The sequence below is a fragment of the Dermacentor albipictus genome, chromosome 7 (assembly GCF_038994185.2).
Source record: "Dermacentor albipictus isolate Rhodes 1998 colony chromosome 7, USDA_Dalb.pri_finalv2, whole genome shotgun sequence".
Lineage (NCBI taxonomy): Eukaryota > Metazoa > Arthropoda > Arachnida > Ixodida > Ixodidae > Dermacentor > Dermacentor albipictus.
In genome coordinates, this window is record NC_091827.1 from 8,144,268 (window position 1) to 8,162,986 (window position 18,719).

General features: G+C 47.9%; 1 protein-coding gene across 2 annotated transcripts in view; it reads right to left on the minus strand.

Annotated features, from left to right (window-relative positions):
* LOC139047678 (uncharacterized) overlaps positions 1-18,719 on the minus strand; it is a 347,910-nt gene that overhangs the window by 156,551 nt on the left and 172,640 nt on the right. The gene's annotated exons all lie outside the window — the stretch shown is intronic.

Here is an 18,719-nt window from a genome sequence, read left to right on the forward strand (position 1 = left end):
ATAAGATAAATTCGCAGTGGCTTAGCTTGGCTGTGCCAGGATATACGTAGCGAAAGCTAACGCATAGCATGGTTAGCCTTGGTAAATCTTGATTGCAAGTCCAGGTTAGTCTGGTTGTCTAGCTATGTTGCCGCGTTTAGCCAGTCGTTCGGCGCGCTGTTCGTCTGTTTCCTGCGCGATTCGTTTCCTCTTCATCTCGTTCCGATGTCGATTCCAGGCCTCCTCCGCTTATCAGAATTGTCGCCATCCATACTGCCGCCTCAACTGTGGTTGCGGCGCGCGCGAGCTCTCCTTTTCAATCCTCCGACATGTTATCAGGCATGCGACGCAGCTGGCGAAGCGAGTGGAGGCGAGCGCAACGAGGAAGAACGCGGTGTGACGTCATACCAAACGGCGGCGCGTGAAAGGCGCGGCGCTGCGCAACGGCGTGACACCTGTGGCTCAGTGCTACTAGTGGCGCATGCGCAGTGGTGACTAGGGAGCGAGAGAGAAAGAAATATCCGCGGTGAGGCGCGCGTTGTGACGTCATGTGCCTCCTCGGAGCACCGCCACGGCGAAATCGCAAGTTCGCGGCCAGTAAAGGTTTCGCTTTAAAATATTAGGGCAGACTACAGCGGAATAGGCACAGTGGGAATGTGAATCGTATAGGATAAAACAGAAATTCATTTGTTGTACACACTCTTAAAAGAATCAGCAGGAATCAACAGATATCTTGATTGATTCGAAAAATGTTTGTTTCAAGATAATGCAAGCTTTGCGAGATGATGCTGACGCAATATCACCAGGATGATACAATACTACCAAGCGTGCACGTTTTATACAGCTCGCGGGACACAAATGCCCGAGTTCACGAGGTTATTCTATATATTGACACTCAGACTAACAGACTGCACACACATACATGATGTTGAATGTATATAAACAAATCAAGGGTATGCGCAGTTGATGATCGACAAGAGACAGTTTACATAATTTTGCAACGAAGCAGTGAGTGGTGTATCTAAATATGCATACCTAAAGGTTAGCTTACTTTCACTAAAATACTTCAGTAGAAGCGGCCCATAGGCATAGGATACCACAGCAACCCTACTTCATTCTCGCTTCCTCTACTATAATTACAGGGATAGGCTGTCATTCTAACCACATCCCTTAGACCAGACACATTACCGTGCTTGGCAGGTTACCTAGTCCTGGTGTACAACCGCAATCAAAAGGAAGACAAAATAGATAAAGAAAGAAATGAAAACAACAGCAACAAAACGTGCACAGCCCATGCAGCGACGGGAATCGGTGTCATGTGAAGCACTTTGCAGGTAGTTGGCCATCGAGCAACGTTTGGAGTACTTCAAAGAGTTAACACACCAACGTGTTCATGTAGAGCAAGAAATTGTGTGTTTGACGACAGAAGCAAGGCGACCGTTGTTCTCACTCCGGCGAAGAAACGTTACCACCATTAGAAGGAAGGAAGGACTCGGGGATGTGAGCCGGCCTCGAAAGCGGTGCAAACGGTTTCTCCAATTCCTGCCACGAGGCAGGAATTGGAGAAACTGGCGCGCTTCCGCTCGTGACGCACGGGCAAGACAGCGGTACCTGTGGCCGAATGGAAAGGCGTCAGGCGCGCGCAGGTGGTCTCGTTGTGTGACGCACGCGTCATTCGTCTCACAGCTAATTTTACTCGGCAATGGCACAAGAGAGACATGCGTGCTTTCGTCGATCACCTACCAGTTAGAGCATCGGGCTTCGGTGCCGGGTGCCGATGTTTGAGCGAATTATTTTGATGAAATTCGAAACGTCGGCAACTGCTGCGATGGTGTCAAAGACTCGAATCCACCAAGGTACAATTGAATTTTCTTTTCTATTCAAGAGGAAGCTACCTAAACCTACCGCGAGGCACCTGGGTGAGCCATAGCATGCGTCGCATAGGCCTACTATAAGGGCAATACCGGAAATACTGTTCTGTCACTTCAATCTGCGATGAAACCCATGTGCCATTGCCTCAAAAACACTTTTCCACCGCTACAAAATTCTTTATAAGGGTTTAGATTCACCGCAATTTCACAAAATGCGGCACGTTGTGGCTGGTGCCGCGCTTCCGCAGGTAGAAAGCGGCGTTTTCATTGGACTGTGTAGGAAAAGTGCGACCTAACCTGAGCGAACAGACCATGTAAGAGAGCCGAACAGGAATCGTAACTTAGATGCGTGCAGAATCAAGGACTCGCATGTTGTAAGCGCCATTCTTCGCTATGTTTCTAGAAAGGTCCACACTGAGCCGACATAAGCGCAACATTCCATTAACATTGCCGAGGAATGATGGCTGTTGCGATGCGTTAGGCAGGCATCCACAAGTTAAAGTAACCAACCTCTTGACCTCCAAGCCTTAACTAATCTGTAATCGATCACGGCATAGTAATCAGCTGTTCCCCTCAAAGGGCAACATACACGTACTTCTCGTCTCATCTGATTGCGCGACCACATGCAGGGACGCATTATGTGCGCGAGAATACGCTAGTCGCACGCAAACGCCTGCCGTGCAAGACGGTCGACGCCGTCGCGTATATAAGCTCGCGCAAGTGCGTGCGTGCGTGCGCGCGCGCGTACAAACGTACTACTACGCCGGCGATAGCCGCGCGCCTACTAACTGCCGCGGCACGTTTTCTAGATTTGGGTCTACGTTCGTGCGCCAGCTTGTAGCGGAGGGGACGCAGGGGGAGTGAGGTGGCCGAGAAAACGTTTAATACACGTCACTTACCTCGATGCCGCGGCACTCCAATGCAGAACGCACATCGGCGAACAGCGCACGTTGTACGTTGGCTTCGCGCACGCGGCAACGTCAGCTTCGAGTCGTACGTCACGCGGTACTTCCTACCGAGAAGCAAAGTGGTCATGACGAGGCTGCGTGTGCGTACGCGCGCACTCCAGTGCCTGTGCGTGAAAGTGTGTGTGTGTGTGTGCTTTAGCGTGCGCTTGCGTGCGTGCCTGCGCAGGCTCTGATGTGTGCGTTCTTAAGCTACGTGGTTTGAGAAATGTGGGAGGTGGTGAAAGGTGATGGAGGGTTCCCGAAATGTCGCTTAGTTATGCGCATAATGTAGTCGGCCACGGCAGTTTTCCAGCGCTCGGTCTTTGGTCAAAGCCGCAACGGCAGTTGCAAGAACGAAAAAAGAAACATGAAGAAGCAGCGTCTGTGCGTTGTGACGCCATCTGGATTCCTTAAGGTGTGGGAACGTTAAATGTTCGGTTCAAAAATAGTCGTTGGAACCAGTAGGTCAAAGTTTAACTGGTTACTCTGAAGCAGTGGGTGGTGCATTACGAAGCACCGCTACCGACATCGGCAAAAATGAAAAGTTGACACTGTGGAGCAAGTTCTCGGTGCCTTTAGCGATCGTCGAACTAAGTCATTTTCTAAGCATCACGAAACCCATCTCAAACTGTCAAAGTTTAGAGCTTTATCACAAGGCTTTCATCTAATTTTTACGAGTTCGTCCTCGACGCCATCTCCAAGCTCGACCTGGGCTCGTCCTTCCATGCCTTCGTCAGGTCTTTCTTGAGCAAACGATGCGCCATCCTCAAGGCTGGAGATTTGGAATCGGAGACAATGGAGCTGAGTAGAAGAGGCACCCCCAAGGGATCAGTCATCTCACCACTCCTCTTCAACATCGCAATGGTTGACCTCTCAAGGTGTCTAGGCAAGGTCCAGGGCATCGGTCACACGATCTACGCGGATGACATCACTGTCTGGTGCGCGGGTGGCAGTGACGGACAAGTCGAAGCCGCTCTCCAGGAAGCTGTCGACACTACAGAGCGCTTTTTAACCAACACGGGACTCCGGTGCTCCCCGAAGAAATCGGAGCTCCTTCTCTACAGCCCAAGTAGAAAGGGCCGCAAGCCACAGAACTGGAAACCCCCCAATGAAATTGATATTAATCTCTACACCAGTTGCGGAGATCCCATTCCCAAAGTCGCGTCCATTCGAATCTTGGGAATGACACTCGAAGGGACAGGCACAAATAGCATCACCATTCACAAATTAGCAAAGAAGACGGATAGCGTCATCGGTCTCATCAGGCGGGTAGCTAACAGAAGGAGAGGCCTGAGCGAAGAGAATTTGTTAAGGCTAGTCCACGCTTTCTTGTTGTGCCATTTTACGTACGTAGCGGCCATGCACGTCTGGAAGAGGGCCGAGCGAGACAAACTAAATGCCATGATAAGGAGGGGGATCAAAAGCGCGCTCGGACTACCAAACTACACACGCACCGACCGACTCCTGCAGTTGGGTATTCATAATACCCTGGAAGAGATTGCAGAAGCACAAGAAAGGGCACAGATTCTCAGGCTCTCCGGCACCAGGGCGGGCAGACGACTCCTAACTGAGATGGGCGTCCCTCCGGCCACTGTCGAAGACGCCTACCAAGGCCTACCGAAAGAGCAGAAAGATAACATCATCATATCGCCCGCCCCGCGCAATATGCATCCCCAGCGCAACGTAGAAAGAAGGAAGGCCAGAGCGGTGGCGCTCCTACGCCGCGCAACAGAGCTCCCTGGAGGCAGCTGCTTCGTTGACGCGGCCCAGTATGGCAACAGCGACAATTTCACGGTGGTGTCAATCAACCACAGGGGTTCGACCGTTAACGCGGCTTCGGTACGAAGCACGTCGTCGCGTGCGGCGGAGCAAGTGGCCATTGCCTTGGCCCTCCTGGATGACGGACATGCCAATATCTTCAGCGACTCCAGGGCAGCCATCCGCGCCTTCAGCGTCGGCGCCGTGTGTAAGGAAGCTTGTCGCATCCTCGAAGGCAAAAGCATCACCACCCACACTCTCACGTGGTTCCCCGCTCACATGGGATCCATCACGGGAGGCCCCACAAACCTCAACGAGCTGGCCCACTCCAAGGCGCGAGGTCTCACTTTCCGCGATCATGGAGAACTCCAACGCCGGGCCGCAGCGGTGGAGAATAGAGATCAACCGACCACATATAACGAAATTGCGCAGCACTTTTATCTCGGCAGGAGAGAGTTCCCCCTTCCACACAAGAAGTTAAATAGAGCGCAGGCATTGACCTTCAGATTACTGCAAACAGGCTCATATCCCAGCCCGGCTTTATTCCATAAAATTTATCCCGACACCTATGCCACTAGTTCTTGCAGGCATTGCAATGACATCGCTAGCCTAGATCATATGCTCTGGCGTTGCCCCTCGTTACGAGGCACAGAAGAAATCAATGAAGACAAGTGGCTCTCCGCTATCAAGAGCCCTGATGCCGGGGTGCAACTATGGGCTGTCCAGAGGGCCCACGATGCGGCGGTCGGGCAAGGCCTGACTGTCCCAACGTGGGAGCGGCCCGCAGCGCGCTGAGTCGCGTACCTCAGGACCTTATTAAAGTTTCGCATCCATCCATCCATCCATCCATCCATCCATCTAATTTTTACAAAACATTGCAGTTTTTTTCTGGCCGCCATTAGATAGCTTTACCTTCTTCGTATACTTATTAGTTAACAAACATCAGGAGGAACAGACGTGCGCGCTACCCTGGTGGTGTGATCTGGAGACGCTGACATGAATTATTTCACATACAACCATCGTTGCAACGACCACGTCCGCTTGTCTACTAGTGCAAAGGTGTTGACAGTAATAATCATTAGTTTTTAGGGGATTTATTTTATTTTTTTCACATTCTGCTAGAGCAGTAACGCAACATGAATACATTTATAAGGCTCTGTGGTTAAAGAAAGCGTCACAAGATGGAGCTACCACCATTACCTTTACAACCACTAACTCTAATCAATATTATTTTAGAGAGCATATCTTAGGTGCAATCAAACCTTCTGTACATCTTTAAAAGATATTAAGGATGAGGTAGCACCAACCTTGTAAAAAGAAAAAAAGAAAACCTTTGGTTTTTTTTTCCTAAGTAAGGCCTAGTTCCAAACAACAGCTGCCTATGTAACATAAAGCGCCCAATACACGAACAGACACTTCTGAATTGCAGATCAGCCCAAGCGCGTCTACACCACAGTGTGCAGCTTGTGGCCATCTTCAACGATGGACGACTTACTTCTCAGCGCGTGTACGAGCGGGGCGCCACAACGCATCAGCATACGAGCAGCGCGGTATCCCAGTAGCTCGCCCAATCAATCAGGAGCGCGTCGTAGTCGCCCAGCGTTCGTTCCCGGGACGCAGATTGGCGAGCGCGTCGACGTTCGCGCGGCAGCAGAACGCGGACTTTCCGCTGGGACCGAGCCGTCAGATGCGAGGCCGAGTCTGCGGAGACCGCGTATGAATCTAACGCTATACGAATGGCAGTGCGCGCGTGACAGGCCCACGACACCCGCGTACGCTCGAGCTAGCCATTTCCTTTTAGCTTGTTGCTTGCTCGAATCGAAGGAAAACGAGGTTCGTGTTACGCAAGTTCGTGCCATCGCCGTGTCCCTTCTTTTCCGCTACACTTGTCGTTACTCGTTGAAATTGTGTATCGGGCTTCTGTGTGACTCTTGCGAGACTAAAGGAGCTTTGACAGAGGATGGTGGTTATGTTACTTGCACTCTCCGGAACGGAAGGCATGAGGCGACAAGCAGAGCCACCCTGCTTGTTTTTAAGTATGCTTTGACTGCTGACCGCCTGACAGACCACGGACCAGAGGCGTGAGACGGGAGGCGACGTAAAAACGCTCAGGAGTTTAATTAAAAGAAAATTACACGATAGGTAGAACATGAAAAACCTTGTACACACAACAGCCCGTAAAACGCTCCCGTGATGCGTACAAGCCCACCACTGGGGATTTGCGATTGATACGAAATGCCAAAAAATACGCGAGACAAATAAAAAATACATCCGGCAATAAACGCGACAAACACTATAGTCAAAGAACATAAAACCAATGGCATGCGATGATTACCGAACCCTCACATTCAACGCGAATTAGAAAAGATAACCCGTCGGAAAGTTCTGAGAGCAGGCTGGAACACGTGGGCTTATTTGTGGAGTGCTCGTCGAGATTCCAATCAGAAGAAGCGTTGGTTTGCTGGTCCATCACTGCCGAAGACAATAGCGTACTGGCACTGCGATTGGGTCTATTTGCCTGGCACGCCGGCCAAGGGAACTTCGCCTGCCGACCACTTTCTTCAGCTGATCCTTGATGCAGCTCCACGTCGTCCGGACGTCCAAACTACTCTGCCCGTTCACCACAATCACCTCCCGATTTCCCCTCGTTGCGCGCCAGCTGCTGAAGTGACGAGCAGGCGCAGGCGAATTGAGGAACATTGGGGACCTTGCCTCCCCACAACCGCGTAAGCGGTGGTGGTAACGGTGGCCATTTCGAGAGGGACACATGTGCACGCGCTTAATGGCACTCTTGTACCATTCTTCCTGCAATTAAGTCCAGCACCGCCCTTTCTGGACAGCAACAAACTGGCTGGAATCAAGACCGTTCTCGGAAGCGAAAATCCTTGGGCCATGGCCGTGCGCGTCGCTGGTGCAGAAATCAATGAGGGCGTAGCTGGTGTTGCTGCAGTACGTGAAGTCGACGGGTCTCTACAACCGACTTGGTTCGCATCTTCACCTGTGCGTGATACAAGTGTTCCTCCTCTCCACTTCTTTCTCTTTTCATCGTTATCTCCGCTTCTCCCAGTGCAGGGTAGCAAACCAAACATGCGGCTTGTTAACCTCTCTGCATTTCTTTGGTTCTGTTTCTCTTTCTCGTCCCGGGTAGAGTCTCGGCGAACATCTCCATAAGGGCCGTATATACTCCCTACTTACTGTTTGAAAGGAAGACTTCGTGGCGAATTGGTCATTAACGAAAACCTCCCCCCCCCAAAAAAAAAAATATAAATAGAGAAGAAACAACAACAAAGAGACAAATACAGATAGGCATGAGTGAGAGCGGGTGGGGTTTGCATAATGTCGCGGATACCAATTACTTTCCGGAATCTACGTCCCTCGTATATACGAATTCAATATTTTCACTTGCATGCTAAACACTAGAACATTTTTGTTGATAAGTTTAGGCATCATTCACGTGGCTTCACATCTTCACCAAAACTCTCTGCGAGACCTGTAAAGGGTCTCCCAGAGAAATCAATCAGTCAGTGAATAAACATACATTTACCTTTTCCTACATTGCGTTGTTCTCATCTAAATACCATTGCCACTGGTATAGTGCCTGGGCTTATCGCACGCTATTGTTGATAAACATATTAGGAAGGTGCATCTGCGTCAACTCGCACTGATTCACGTGTCCAGACGTAAAACAGCAGTCGCTGAAGGGTAGAAGTGAGCCCATCAGATTAGGCACTTTGACTGATCAATCAGATTTAACGTCCTAAAGCCATAGCTGGGGTCATAAAGCATACTGTAATGCAAACTTCCGGATCGTCTTCTTTTGCGAAGAAAACTGCAATGTGCCTATGTACATCAACACGTGGGCGTTTCCTTTTCATATTCTTTGCATACATTCCGCCCACATTGGAACGTGACTGCAGCAACCGGGAACCAAAACCGAACATCGCTTAGCCGCTGACCAAGGAACTTGGCACCTGGCTTCGGTCGACGAAGGCTGCACTTAAGGCTTGCCCATTACAGCGAGGAAAAAACGGCACTTTCGGAGGCTTGCCATGCGGCGATGAGGGGAGGCATCAGCGAGCTGCCATTTGCTGCTTTCGGGTTCGTGTCACTGCAAACGACGCGCAGCGCTCGCCCGTTCATTGGGCAACAAAAGCAACAGCGTAAGCAGCAGCTGCAGTAGTGGCGTTGAAGACGTTCCTCGGGGGGATTAGCTCGCGTCCGTCTGAGCGCTCGGAGGGAACGGCTGCTGACAGGTCGACAATCCGCCAAACATGGCACGCGTTCGCGCGACCGTCACGTCCGCTACTGTTACGCGTGATTCTTTCGTTCTGTGGGTGCGACAACAGACAAGGAGATAGGAGGGGGAAAGATGTGCTGGATAAAAATGTTCAATAAAAATCTCATGCTGGTTTTAAAGATGTGCCACGCGTTATTCACTACTTGTGGGCAATATAAGTTACTCCTAAATATATTTCGTTGTGGTGGCCTGGAGTAGAACCGAAATGCCGGCCTTATAACCTGGTGGTTCTAAGTTCGAATTGTCATCCAGGCAATCGGCCGAATCGTCATCCATTTTTCAGGCCTAGAGTGGAGCCTGAAACCGGCGTAAATTACCATGTCGGGAACTAGTAGGGCTATACTAGTCCAAGTGCAACCAAGTTAGCAAAGCTCACTAAGCTTCAACAACGGCACTCCCTCACTAAAACAGGAATTTGACTCCCTGACGCAGTAACTGGCCGCTACCTCCCTATTACTCTTGCAATTAACCCCTGGGCCTCAGTTCCCAGCGGACGCGGAATACCTGACCAAGGCGGTGGTCAGACCTGCGACGTGGCAGAGGTTTCTAAGAATATATGAATCCGGGCGGGCCACCACTGAAAATTTACCCTGGCAACGCAACCTTCATTGGAAGTAGTGATGAACAGGGTACAGATGATCCTTGTATTGCTAGCGATGAAGTTAGACAAGCATTGAAAGACATAGCCCGAAAAAAGGTGGCAGGCGAATATGAAATAATAGCCGAATTGATCGATGATAGAGGGAATATTATGCTTTAAAAGTTTGCGGCCCTTTATACTCAATGCCTCACGACTTCAAATGTACCAGGAAGCTGGAAGAATATCCAATAGTATATTATCAGTAAGAAAGGGGACGTTAAATAATTGGAGAAGTATAGAACCTCTATCTTGCTTTCAGTGTCCCATAAAATACTCACCAAAATATTAGAATCGCGGCAACACTTCAATCAACCAAGAGAACAGGCTGCCTCCAGTAAGGGGCTATCTACAATGGATCACATCCATGTAATCAATCAGGTGATTGAAAAATCTGCGGAGTACAATCAGCCTCTCTATATGGCTTTCATAGATTATAACAAGGTATTTGATTCAGTAGAGATACCAGCAGTCATGGAGACATTGCGCAATCAATGAGTACAGGACGCATACGTAATTATCTTCGCAAAGCACTACAAAGGCTCCACAGCTACCTCAATTCTCCATAAAAAATGTGAAAGAATACTATAAAAATTGGTCACACAAGGAGGGACAACCACTCCAATGCTATTTACTGCATCCTTAAAAGGAGTATTCAAGCCGTTAGACTTGGAAGGATTAGGAGTAAGGATCAACGGCGAATATCGCAAGAACCTTAGGATTTCAGATGAAATTGGCCTGCTCAGTAACGCTGGGGCCGAATTGCAACAAATGATTGAAGACCTTAGCTGAGAAAGTGTAAGAGCAGGACTGGGATATGCAAAATACGAAAGTAATGTTCGAAAGCCTAGCAAGGGATCAAGAATTCATGATCGGCAGTGAGCCTCTAGTATTTGTGCAGAAGTGCGTTTGTCTAGGCCAAGGTCTCGTGGGGGATCCTGACTATCAGAGAGAAACTTACACAATAAAAAGGGGTTGGAGCGAATACGTAATGCATTACCATATCATGACTGAGGGCTTACCGCAATCGTTGAAAAGTGCACAACCATTGCATTCTATCGCTACTAACATATGGGGCAGAAATATGGAGGTTAACAAAGAAGCTTGAGAACAAGGGGGTATTCTGCAAGTGTCCATCTAGTGGTTATGTCTATTTCATGTGCTGGTGATGTGCTGTTTGGCTGGGGACACCTGTTTCCTTCTCGTGCGTACCCCAGGCCAGCCAATCAGAACTTCAGCAGCAGACGCAATAGACATGTCCTCTAGATGGGCACTTGCAGAATATCCCCTCAAGTGAAGAACCACGCAAAGAGGGATGGAACGAAAAATACTAGATGTAACATTACAGGCGGTAAAAGCGCATTTAGGATCAGAGATGAAACGGAAAAAGCGGATATCCTAGTTGACGTAAAGAAATGGAGCTGTCCAGGTCATGTATCCATATGACAAGTAACTGGTGGATGATTAGAGTTGCAGAATGGGTGCCAAGGGAAGGGAAGGGAAGCGCAGTCGAGGACGGCAGAAAATTAGATGAGGTGAATTGAATTTGAAGTTAATTGAATTCTGGGTTTTACGTGCCAAAACCATGATTTTATTATGAGGCACGCAGTAGTGAGGGGACTCCGGAATAATTTTGACCACCAGGGGATCTTTAACGTGCCCCCAATGCACCGGAGATGGGCCCCATGGAAGTGCAGTCGCCGTGACCGGGATTTGATGAGCGCAACACTATATAGCCACCACGCCGGGTCATTTGATGAGCTGATGAAATGAGGAAATCGCAGGTCCAACTTGCAATCCACTAGCGCAAGACAGGGGACATAGGAGATCGCTGGGAGAGGCCTTCGTCCTGCAGTGGGCGTAAAATAGGCGGCTGGTGATGATTTATCTTAATGTGCTTGAATTCTTAAGGTACTTAAAAGGGAGCCTAAACTCGGGCGCAACTGCGACGCGGCCTATTCGAACACATATAAAACGCAAGAACACTTCTCTGAGATTACCGCTGTACCAATTTTAATGAAATTTGTTTCATTTGAGAGAGAAACTTAAATTCTGGTGACTATTGGAAGCGTAATTTCGATTTATGGCCTAAATTTTGTTGAATTTTTTTCAAAAATTCGAAAGTTCGAAATACATAGAAGCATGAAGTTTACAAATAAATAGCTCTCCGTAAAGAAGAGATATCACGGTTCGGTAAATTTTAGCATTGAAAGCGGACAAATTCAATATCTCAAGTTATATATTACGTGAATTTGTTGCATAGTGTACAAGGGTTATGCAAAAGCTGGGCTTACAAATTAATAATTTTTTTTTAAGATTCGTGTGTAACATATCAATTTTTCCCGCTTTAGATGCGCTATCAGATGCAATGCACAGAATTGTTATGTCATTTTTCATTGCTGAGTTACGGAGTTGTAAACTAGTCAGCTTCGTTTTCTGAAAATTTGCTATTTTCGCCAATTTTGAGTAAAAAATTTACGACCGAACTAAAAAATTCGAGATCAATAGTCACTAGATTTTAAGTTCTCCTTTTAAATGCAGCAAACCTCGTCAAGGTTGGTGCAGTGGTTGCCGGGAAAAACGAATTCTCCTTTTGATGTATTTAGATTGGAGCACCCGAGCTAAAGCTTCCTCTTAAGGCACTTTCCAGAATGGGTGGGTGGGTGGGTGAGTGGGTTTGTCGGTCGGTCGGTCCATTTTCCCATCTACATGGGGGACCGTCCGCTCATGCGTCCGTCCACTGGCTGGTCGATCTGTCTGTTTGGCAAAGAGACAATTTCGTTATTGGAAGTAGTTCAAGCCAATGCTGCTCTTACTCGCTCACTGTTGACCAATCATACGAATAAGCGCCCGACGTGACATGAATATCCGCAGCAATAGGGTAGTTCCTCATAGAATGAATACGAGCCGAAGGTAGCCAACAGCACCAAGGGAAGTGGCCATAGAATGTACACACGACAGTTATTTTTATTAAGCAAAATAAAGACAAAAAAAATGATGCGGTGGTATTATGGCGTTGCTGTCAGCTTGAAAGCCTCAGCGCTGATGGCACGCAAGGTACGTCCTTTGACGCGGTATTCATTCACGCTATTGATTGTGGCAATAGAGGAGCTCGTAAGTGAGCTTATGCGAACAAACTCATGTGGCCGCCTAGGAACGCTACTGCGGCAGCAGGAGGGATGCCGTGTTCGTCGCGGGTCCCGCACTCAACTCTGCTACTATTCTCGCGTGATGCTGAGTATCAATAATGCAAGACGCAGTCTGCAATAGACTGCTGATTGTAGATGTTATACATATGCCATTGCGCCCTCCGTCTCTATTTGTTTCATCACGCGAAGCTGTTTTCAGACAAAAAAAAAATGCAGTGGCCATTCTCGAAACACCCTATCTGTTGCTACCACGGAGGGTTTCTTTCTTTCTTTTGCCGTGGCACCACTTGAGGGTTGCGCTGCGACATCCACGAGTTACAACACTGCCATTAGGGAACTGGTGACATTCGTCTTCTTTTTTTTTATTGTGATAGCAACTTTATGGACACTGCAGGCGCATTTCCGCTGCCGCCGGGAGTTTCCGTATCAAGTCCAAGGGGATACAACCATCGCCGCACACCGCACGCTCTTTGTTAGAGTGAAAGTGTGCGAGGGTGAACCGACGATAGCTGCTCAATCGCGCGTCCGCAATGGACGAAAGAGCGGAGGAAGCGCGCCCCCTTCCGTCGCGCCCAAGGCTTCGGTGCGAAGGGAGGGAGGGGGGGGGGGGGGGCGTCCTACTCCGGGCAGGCCGCTGTATCTTGAAAGCCATCTGCGACGGGTACAAAGTCCACGCTCCGCTGTGTTTTTTCGGCTTACTTCACGTTGATGTGAGTGGCAGCAATTCGCTCGCTGCTGATGCCGCATTTGCTGACTGCACCGTTTTGACTGCGAGTTTTCGCGCTCATCGAGTGAGATGTGTTCATGCTTGCTTGTGCACGTGTGCCGCCAGGCTTGTTAATTTCGTTAGCATGCCTACGTTTACAACTTTATATGGGCCATAAAACTACTATCCTTACATCGTATAGCTGTCCACTAATTTGCTATTGCAATGCATGCTTCGCCTGTCTGGCGAAATTGCGACTATTTATTAATGCGAAGACATTATATGGCTCATCAAGCGGAAAATCAGGCGTTGGCGTGGACGTGACCCCCACAGTGGTCCAAAGGGGCTACGAACCTTCGACCTTTGGTAGAAGTTGAGCCCCCGACCTTTGGTGTTAACTAAGGCAAAATAATTACGGCGCAGTTAAGATAGAGTTAATTAAGGCTCTCGAACCCACTACCTTTGGTAGGAGTCGAACCCGCGATCTTTGGTGTGAAATAAGGGGTACGTAATTAAGGAAGATTAAATTAAGATAGCTTTAATTAAGGCACACGAGTCAACGACCTCTGGAGGGAGTCAAATCCACGACGTTTGGTGCTAATTAAGGTGAAGTTAACTAAGGCACATCTAATTAACGTATAGTTATTAGAGCTGTCGGACCGACGACCTTTAGTGGGAGTCGAACTCACGACCTCTGGTGTTAATGGAAAGTTAATTAAGGCACATTTGTGTAAGATATAGTTAATTAAGGCACTTGAGCTCATGACCATTGATGGGAGTCGAACCTACTACCTTCGTTCTTAATTACGACAACGTTAATTAAGATACACTTAACTAAGGTGATGTTAATTAAGGCCCTCGAACCCATGGCCGTTGGAGTGAGTGGAACTCACGACATCTCATGCTAAATGAAATCAAGGTAATTAAGGCACAGTTAATTAGCATACAGTTAATTGAAGCGCTCGAAGCCACGACCTTTAGTGGGAGTCGAACCCACAATCTTCTGTTGTGCACACCTTGCGACTGATATGACTGACGCCAGACATGGCCGACGAACGAAGAACGTGTATTGAACAGTATGCAGGAATATATATAGGCCCGAGAGGCGTGATAACGCAGCACGGAATCATGGTTCTTTCAAGACCGCGATGACGTCATGACACAGCGTCGTGCTATCACAGTGACAAACACTGTTGGCAACGTGACGTCGCAGCGCTTCTGCTAACGTGGCCACAATGCTTTCCCATTCATCTACATAGGAATTATTAAGTGCGCCTTCCATTTTTTATCCAGGAATTCATGATTGACTGATTCAATGACTGATATGGTTTAACATCTCAGAGGAACACAGGGAGTATTGAGACACCTAGTGGACGGGCGAATTAAACACAAAGTAGAGACGTTAAAGAACTGAAGAACTACAGACCGATTCGCTTGCTTTTGGTATTGGAAAAGATGCCTACCAAAGTACTTTCCAATAAAATCAAGGCAACGCTTGATTACCATCAGCCTAGAGAACAGGCTGGATGTTAGAAAGGATTTTAAACAAAAGGTCACATTCATGTCGTCGATCAAATGATGGATGGACCTAGGGATTATAACCAGGGCCTCTATATAGCTTTCACAGATTACAAAAGGGCCTCCAATTCAGCACAAATAGCAACAATCATGGAGGAATTGCGTAGTCAAGTACTACAGAAAGTATACGTGGATATTTTGGGAAATATCTACGAAGATCCCACAGCTTTCTGATTTTTCTCAAGGAAAGCTGTAAAATACCGATCAAAAAAGAGTTCGAGCTTATTGTGAGGGGTCACAAACTCTGCAATTTCGTTCACTGCATGCTTAGAAGTCTTCGGGCTATTAGACTGGGAAGGAAGTGAGGACCAATGGCGAATGTCTCAGCAACCTGCGGATTTCAGAGGTGGAGGAGGGGGCGAGGTTGTTGCTTGCTGCAGGTGAACCTAGCTTTGCAAAAGTTGCCGGCAATTGCTCCATCTGAAGGCCACCTATCAACCGCAGTACGGCCCGAAACGCATCGCAGTACAAATAAAAACACCAGGTATCAAAAACATGTTGACGTGGAGCCCAATTCATTGCGCGCTTTCCGAACTGGGACGACACATACGGGTCACCATTCACTTCCCAACCCTATATCAAAGAGAAAATTTAGGAAGAGCCGAAGCACCTCCCTCCTAGATATCCAACGTACTCGCGAGAACGAAACATTACTCGCATTTGAGTGTGGTGCCATCTTGCGTTTGAGTTCATCTATTTTTTATTTACGTTCTGCTTCAAATTCAGGACACTAGATATAACGCTCAATGCCACCAAGAGCTTGACAATGCACAAACGACGTCGATGGGTTTCGTCTTGCACCGCCAAGCTGACCCTGTGCTGGTGCAATACAACAGAGTGGCATCAGTTCCGTTAAGTGGTTTCATCACACAAGTTTCATGTCGTAAAAACCACAACGAACGGAAGATATTGCCCTGTTCAGCAACGCTGGACATGACTTGCAACAAATGATTGAAAATCTCAGCTGACAAAAATGTAGGGTTGACGATTAATATGCGGGACATTAAGGTAACGTCAAGAGATCGAGAATTCGGGATTGGCCTTCAGCCTGTGTAGTCTGTGCAAGAGTTCGTTTATCAGGGCCAACTACTCGCAGGGGATCGTGATCACGCAAAGAAAATTTACAGAATAGAAATGGTTTGCAGCGCGTATACGGCATGCGTTACCAAGTGATGACAGGTAGCTTACCGGGATCCTTGAAAAATATACAGTCATTACAGCTCAGCTCAGCCTCTTCCTTATAGAATTTGTCGAGCGATCAAATACATGAATAATAACTGCATTGCTATTGCCAAAGGTGCTGCAAACGGATTCTCGAATGCTATGCGCTGTTGAGACAAGTGAAATATGTGTTTTTTCATAAAACAATATATATTCTTATGCCTCAAAAATTGTGCCAGAAAGAAATTACATGAATGCTTTTTTTTGTTTATTGCATAGGTAAAGAAAATGTCACATGAACTTTAGAGCTTTGTCAGTTCGAAACCAGCAAAGCAGTCCTTGCCGCTGATAGGAAAAACGTAAAGGCCATGAAATGAACCAGTTGAGGACAAATAATTTTAATAAATGTTCGTCATTCAAGAATCCTTGCTTACATTTTCGTACATATGCAACGGCCAGGGAAAAGTCTCAATGACGTTGTTCTTCGTTCCAATGTATTGTGCAGAAACAGCAGTCATCGGTTGTGTATTGTGAATAATTGCATCGAAACTTAGTCGCAATAGAGAGCACATAACAAAAGCAGGAGTTCTGCAAAATATACATTAGAAATGCGAAGATACAATGGAACATACGAATGAGGAGGTACAGTTGATAAGGGGCGAAAGCGTGTCACTGGAAACAAAGTTCACTGCATGTATACACAAAACATCGCAACAAGATATTTAAATATGCGTATAAGTCTCCAATAAATCTACGTATCTAAGCAAATGCCGCTGTATGTAATACGTCAAACAAGGTAAATAAACATGTTGCGCAATCACAAATTCCCAGCTCACAGAATCCTGAGGCTCGCACCCACCCCCTCCACTCCCACCGATGCATAGCGCGCGACGGAAGGCGGCGCGCTTCTTCGCCGCTTTTCTCCCTTGCGCCCACAAGACAGCCACTGCCGTCGGCTCACTCCCCCCACTCGCCTACACTTCCACTCGCACATATAGCATGCGGGACGCGGTGACGATGTTATTTCATCTGGACTTTATACAGATAATTGAGGGCAACGGCGACGGCAGGCATGCTCCTGGAGTGTCTATATAATTGCTATCGCAGCAATATAATAAGAGTATCCGGCAACTGAAGAGCCCTGTGACCCATTACTTTCTGCAAAAGAAGTAACAATATGGAATTTTCGCTATGCAAAAATTCGCCACAAGAATGTCCTTTTTCATTTCTATTTGTTTTTGTGGAGTGGGGGCTCCGAAATTAAGATAACTCAAAGGAAAGCATGTTGGCCACAATGAAATGCCTACTTTGGGCACCTAATGTCGCTACCGAAGGAATATCGAAGAAAATCTGAGACGCTTGGTCCAGAGAGAACCATACACGTACTGCTCGGTATCCTACATTGGCGAGACAAAAGACTCCGGAGGGGTTGCGACAACCTCGAAGGGAACGTGATGCTCTCAAGCGAGCACGTTGCAATCCGTCGAGTCCCCACAGTGATGGCGGCGAGCGAGCATTGTTTCTTTTTCTCGTCTGCTAGCTAGAAAGCGTCCAAAACTCTGTCAGGCTAAAATCCGCTCGGCCAGAGCAAAACGAACGCGCACCGGAGTGTGCCGCGCGATGGTCAGGGCAACTGGAGACAAACGCATGTGCTCAGGCTGGCTCTGGCAGCCCACGGAAAGCGAGAACAAGAAAATTGAAGAGGCTCAATGTGTCTTCGCAAATAAAAGTCAAATAAAAAATGCGTAAGAATGTAGTCTTTGCTGGCGTTAGTGTCTTGACATGGATGCTTTGACGCAGGTGAAAAAATTGTCATATTATTTTCTCTGACATGATGGCACAAACGAACCACCACAGCGCTTCGTCTCATCGCACCTCACTGCGTGCTTTGTCAACTTGTCTGATAGTATGTTAGTTTGGCTTGTCTCGTTGTATGGTCCAATGTACGACTTTAGAAAAGCCAAGGCACCTTTGGCGTCAAATGTCTATAAGAACATTAAACCCACAAAGTTCCGGAATTGAAAATCTAAAGCACGACTTTGGAAATGTCAATGCTCACGACTTTGGAAATGTCAATGCTCCTTTCGCGTCATAAGTGTATGAGAACTTTATACCCATAAAATTTAGGAATTGAAATCCTTGCGCTCCGTAGATTCCGCAGCCTCCGTGGCCTCCGCGAGATGCCGCGACGAGCCCGCTCGCCTTCGAAACACCCTTGAAACTTTGTGCTTGGATGGGACTCCTTGCGTTATGTGACTCCAGATGCATGGGCGTTGCCACGAATTTTAGCCCGAGTTCGCACTGTTCACGTCGTAACCTTTTTTCGAGCTTGAAAAAAAAAAAACATTCTAGACGAAATCCGAAATGATTTCCGGCGCCGGGGTTTGTTTTGGTCGGTGGTGCATGACAACACGAAAAACATATCGGAGCGTGGGGGGGGGGGGGGGGCGCTGAATTCTCATGAGCCCTCCCCTCCCCCTGGCTACGCCTCTGGTCATAAGGCCTAGGCACAACGGAGACGAGCATTATTGCAATGCGTCGCAGTCGTAATTAGGCCGCAACAACCGGGAATCGTACCCACAACCTTGTGCTGAGCAGCAGAAAGCCAGGCAGTGAGCCATCGTGGCGGGTCTTTC